This window comes from Pelmatolapia mariae, linkage group LG4, assembly GCF_036321145.2.
Source record: "Pelmatolapia mariae isolate MD_Pm_ZW linkage group LG4, Pm_UMD_F_2, whole genome shotgun sequence".
Taxonomy (NCBI): Eukaryota; Metazoa; Chordata; class Actinopteri; order Cichliformes; family Cichlidae; genus Pelmatolapia; species Pelmatolapia mariae.
Genome location: NC_086230.1, coordinates 4,695,449 through 4,701,066, shown reverse-complemented (window position 1 = coordinate 4,701,066; position 5,618 = coordinate 4,695,449). Strand labels below are relative to the sequence as shown.

Genomic DNA, 5,618 nt, shown 5'->3' with positions numbered 1-5,618 from the left:
CATATGTTAATGAACCTATGCATATTCATGTAACCACAATAAAAGGAGCGCTACAGGAAACCTGGCTGAGAGTCCGACGGAGGTCAAGTGGGCGGAACGACACTCTCTTCGGTCTCCCTCGTGCACGAGTAACACAAAGAACTTTGTCTACTTGTGTCTTGCTTTGCTGTGTACACTGTAAAATGTAATATTGTGTTTAATTAAAAATATTAAATAGGCTGAACTCAATTTTTATCAATTTGTTATTAGAACTCAATTTAAATAACTTACCAGTACTTTTTATGCAAAAACGCTGATAAACTCGATTAATTTGAGTTGTCCTAACTTAGAAAAACTAAGTAAGCTGGAAGTTTTGCTTCTTAGGGCGGAAGGATGAAAGATGCGTTTTGAAAATGCCACGTGACTACCGTCCTCCTCCCTCGCGGATCAGTCCGCATGTTCATGGTGCATTTGTTATGGAATATGTTGAGCAAACCCGGAGAAGCTTCAGCTCAAGATATTATTGTTGTCATTGCTGTGGATCTTTACCTGATACACTGACTTGGTGAGTAAATGTTTACTCTTATTCAAACTGATTTTGTGGCTTCTCTTAGTTTAGCACCAGGTTTATAATCTTGCTAGCTAGTTAGTGTTAGCCTAGCGTTGCTGCTGCCGCTGGGCTCATGTTACTTAAAAATTAACACCACAGCCTTAAAAACCTTACATAAAACTATGTCGGTGAAATTTTCTGTTGATTGTTTGAAATAAAAAAGTGAGATAAGAGCCCAGACAAAATTCTTTGGGAGGTGCAGCCGTTAGGGGTGGGATGGGGGTGGATAACAGAGCTCTCCGAAAACGTGGAAGCACTTTTGCAAATATGTGATATTTTGATAAATTAAGTAGATATTTGAGCATTACACAGCTACATTCTCGCCTGAAAATATCTTAAAAGGTTATTTTGTGATCCAGAAAGGGTAGTCTGGGGAAAAGGAGGATCGCATTTGTCGGCCGGTTGTCGGAGCCTGTGCGTACTTGTAAGCGCGGCAATGGCGGAGGAGCGCGGCTAAAAAACTTATTACTTTTTCTGGGTCACAAAATAAACTTTTAAGATATTTTCAGGGGAGAATGTAGCTGTGTAAATTTCAAATATCTGCTCGATTTATCAAGACATCACATATTTGCAAAAATGCTCCGACGTTTTCGGAGACGTCCATTTTTTTCATGCTTTGTGGCAGCTTTTGAACATCTGTGGCATCTATTAATGTCAAATCTAGCCTTTATTTAACAAAATAAGCAAACTCTATGTTACAATGATTGCACAGCCATTAAGGATCAAATCAGTTTCTGAAATATGTTCTGTTTTTTCTCCCTCTGCTTGCTTCTTACTGTCTTTGAGGCTCGGGACCAGCACTCCTGTTGTTGGACAGAAAGACATCAACTCAGTGGTAAGTATTTTGGTTTTCCAATATATTAGCAACTGTCAGTGACATTTATATTAATCAGGCTGAACTTTAATCATACTTTAGATCAGCCTGTTTTACTTATTGTTTTGTTTGTGCTTTGGTTTGGGGAAGTTGTTTCTTTACTGATCTCCAAAAGTTGAATCTGTTCATCTGGACGTAGCGTTTTGTGGAAGAAACGTCCAGATGAACAGATTCAACTTTTGGAGATTTACTTTCCTGGATGATTGAGAATGCATCAAGACGTTCTTTACTGATCTTTTCCTGTCTTCTGTTATTAGACTTGAGATATGACTGCACTTTGCTGTTGCTGTGACTCCAGTTAATTCTACAAGACATGATGTGTAAGTAAACAAACAACAACAGTTTGGTCTGCATTTCTTGAAAGATCACATCCCCCAAACTTAGTTTAGAGGGTCTACACTGTATATAGTGAAGTCTGCAAGTTTTCTAACAGCAAAATTTGTTTTGTGCCCAAATCATTTTGCAGATCATTAGAATGAAAGTTATTGGCCATGTTTGCATAGACCTTTTTAAAATGATGCTTTCATGACATTATTGTGTGTTGCGTGGTGGTCACGGCTATCCAGACTGACAAGTGGGACATTGAATGTCACCTCTCCGGTGGGGAGGGAGCCTGAGATTGTCTAAATTGGAGTCTGTTTTATACCAAATGCAGAAAAAAATGTTTTAAGAAAGCAATTAAGTTCATGTTCCAAAAAATATGATTGTTTGCTTGCAGGACACCAGGAGAGATGAGTCCTCCGTCACAGATGGTGTGGTCAGTGAAGATGGTCGCCTGCAGGTTCAAGCTCATTGCATCTCCAACCCACATCCACTGCCACTGTACTTAAGGGAAGTTAAAGACTTTCTTCTGCACTTACTTTTGGATCACCTCGATCCATGACAGTCATTCAGGCAGTAATGCCTGGACTGGAAACAAGCCATCCTTAAAATAATACAACATTCCAGCTCATGTGTTGGAATGGAAAACAAATGTGTTGTTTAAATTAGAGACTGCACTTGTGACAGAACAATAAATATTTTATTTTGATTATATAAGTGAGTACAAAACAAAGTTGTGGTAGGCCTAAACTTATTTTCAGAATAATTACATCTGAGACTTTGTTTCATTGTAAGATTATAACAGTGATGGCAATATAATTGTTTGTTGTTCAGCAGAACAGTGTCCAGTATGTTGGCTGTTATACTTTGTTGTGTTTGAAAATAAAAGTTGGGCTCATTTTAACATCATTACAAAAAGTGTTGTTAATTATTTTTAATCATATTCATGGTACCACAAATTGTTTTTTCATTTAGTTGAACTTGAAATGTTTGTCAGTAGGTAAACAATTAGTATTGTCAGAAAGTCAGAAATATCAAGTTATTCTTAATACTGCAGACTTGCAATGTATAAGTTGTCCTAACAGTCATCTTAAGTAAGCTTTACTTAGTTTTTTTGAGGCAACGAGTTTCCATAATTTTTTTTGAGTTCTGGGAACTAACACGGCTGTACAGTGTACTCAAAATGAGTAAGTTGCCCTAACTTGGTCATCTTACGTAAACTTAATCCAATTTTTTTGAGTTCTGGGAACAAATGAGCTTGTACAGAGTACTCAAAATAAATAAGTTGTCCTAACTTAGTCATTTTTAGCTAAGCTTTACTCAATTTTTTTGAGGCAACGAGTTTCCATACACTGTAAAATGTAATATTGTGTTTAATTAAAAATATTAAATAGGCTGAACTCAATTTTTATCAATTTGTTATTAGAACTCAATTTAAATAAGTTACCAGTACTTTTTATGCAAAAATGCTGATAAACTCGATTAATTTGAGTTGTCCTAACTTAGAAAAACTAAGTAAGCTGGAAGTTTTGCTTCTCAGGGCGGAAGGATGAAAGATGTGTTTTGAAAATGCCACGTGACTGCCGTTCTCCTCCCTCCGGGATCAGTCCGCATGTTCATGGCACCAGCATTTGTTATGGAATATATTGAGCAAACCTGGAGATATTATTGTTGTCATTGCTGTGGATCTTTACTGACTTGGTGAGTAAATGTTTACTCTTATTCAAACTGATTTTGTGGCTTCTCTTAGTTTAGCACCAGGTTTCTAATCTTGCTAGCTAGTTAGTGTTAGCCTAGCGTTGCTGCTGCCGCTGGGCTCATGTTACTTAAAAATTAACACCACAGCCTTAAGAACCTTACATAAAACTACGTCGGTGAATTTTTTTGTTGATTGTTTGAAATAAATAAGTGAGATAAGAGCCCAGACAAAATTCTTTGGGAGGTGCAGCCGTTAGGGGTGGGGTGGGTGTGGGGGGTGGATAACGGAGCTCTCCGAAAACGTGGAAGCACTTTTGCAAATATGTGATATTTTGATAAATTAAGTAGATATTTGAGCATTACTCAGCTACATTCTCGCCTGAAAATATCTTAAAAGGTTATTTTGTGACCCAGAAAGGGTAGTCTGGTGAAAAAGAGGATGGCATTTGTCGGCCGGTTGTCGGAGCCTGTGCGCACTTGTAAGCGCGGCAATGGCGGAGGAGCACTGCTGAAAAACGTATTACTTTTTCTGGGTCACAAAATAAACTTTTAAGATATTTTCAGGGGAGAATGTAGCTGTGTAAATTTCAAATATCTGCTCGATTTATCAAGACATCACATATTTGCAAAAATGCTCCGACGTTTTCGGAGACGTCTATTTTTTCATGCTTTGTGGCAGCTTTAGAACATCTGTGGCATCTATTAATGTCAAATCTAGCCTTTATTTAACAACATAAGCGAACTCTATGTTACAGTGATTGCACAGCCATTAAGGATCAAATCAATGTTCTGTTTTTTTCTCCCTCTGCTTGCTTCTTACTGTCTTTGAGGCTCGGGACCAGCACTCCTGTTGTTGGACAGAAAGACATCAACTCAGTGGTAAGTATTTTTGGTTTTCCAATATATTAGCAACTGTCAGTGACATTTATATTAATCAGGCTGAACTTTAATCATACTTTAGATCAGCCTGTCTTACTTATTGTTTTATTTGTGCTTTGGTTTGGGGAAGTTGTTTCTTTACTGATCTTTTCCTGTCTTCTGTTATTAGACTTGAGATATGACTGCACTATGCTGTTGCTGTGACTCCAGTTAATTCTACAAGACATGCTGTGTAAGTAAACAAACAACAACAGTTTGGTCTGCATTTCTTGAAAGATCACATCCCCCAAACTTAGTTTAGAGGGTCTACACTGTATATAGTGAAGTCTGCAAGTTTTCTAACAGCAAAATTTGTTTTGTGCCCAAAATCATTTTGCACATCATTAGAATGAAAGTTATTGCCCATGTTTGCATAGCCCTTTTTAAAATTATTCTTTCATGACAATATTGTGTGTTGCGTGGTGGTCACGGCTATCCAGACTGACAATTTGGGACATTGAATGTCACCTCTCCGGCGGGGAGGGAGCCTGAGATTGTCTAAATTGGAGTCTGTTTTATACCAAATGCAGAAAAAATGTTTTAAGAAAGCAATTAAGTTCATGTTCCAAAAAATATGATTGTTTGCTTGCAGGACACCAGGAGAGATGAGTCCCCCGTCACAGATGGTGTGGTCAGTGAAGATGGTCGCCTGCAGGTTCAAGCTCATTGCATCTCCAACCCACATCCACTGCGACTGTACTTAAGGGAAGTTAAAGACTTTCTTCTGCACTTACATTTGGATCACCTCGATCCATGATAGTCATTCAGGCAGTAATGCCTGGACTGGAAACAAGCCATCCTTAAAATATTACAACATTCCAGCTCCTGTGTTGGAATGAAAAACGAATGTGTTGTTTAAATTAGAGACTGCACTTGTGACAGAACAATAAATATTTTATGTTGATTATATAAATAATGTAAGTACAAAACAAACTTGTGGTAGGCCTAAACTTATTTTCAGAATAATTACATCTAAGACTTTGTTTCGTTGTAAGATTATAACAGTGATGGCAATATAATTGTTTGTTGTTCAGCAGAACAGTGTCCAGTATGTTGGCTGTTGTACTTTGTTGTGTTTGAAAATAAAAGTTGTGCTCATTTTAACATCATTACAAAAGTGTTGTTAATTATTTTTAATGATATTCATGGTACCACAAATTGTTTTTTCATTTAGTTGAACTTGAAATGTTTGTCAGTAGGTAAACAATTAGTATTGTC

At 37.3% G+C, this 5,618-nt stretch overlaps 2 long non-coding RNA genes across 4 annotated transcripts; both read left to right on the top strand.

The window, feature by feature from the left end:
- Window positions 1-494: 494 nt before the first annotated feature.
- Window positions 495-5,407, top strand: LOC134625847 (uncharacterized). Of its 3 annotated transcripts, none has more exons than XR_010093767.1 (4): window positions 495-544; window positions 4,313-4,361; window positions 4,531-4,593; window positions 4,993-5,407. It is a non-coding gene; the product is annotated as an uncharacterized LOC134625847 (long non-coding RNA). The 3 variants fall into 3 exon arrangements; XR_010093768.1 differs by lacking the exon at window positions 495-544 and adding an exon at window positions 3,385-3,485; XR_010093766.1 differs by lacking the exon at window positions 495-544 and having other exon boundaries at window positions 4,099-4,361.
- On the top strand, window positions 1,256-2,339 carry LOC134625849 (uncharacterized). Its single transcript, XR_010093770.1, has 3 exons — window positions 1,256-1,424; window positions 1,721-1,783; window positions 2,182-2,339. It is a non-coding gene; the product is annotated as an uncharacterized LOC134625849 (long non-coding RNA).
- Window positions 5,408-5,618: the final 211 nt, after the last annotated feature.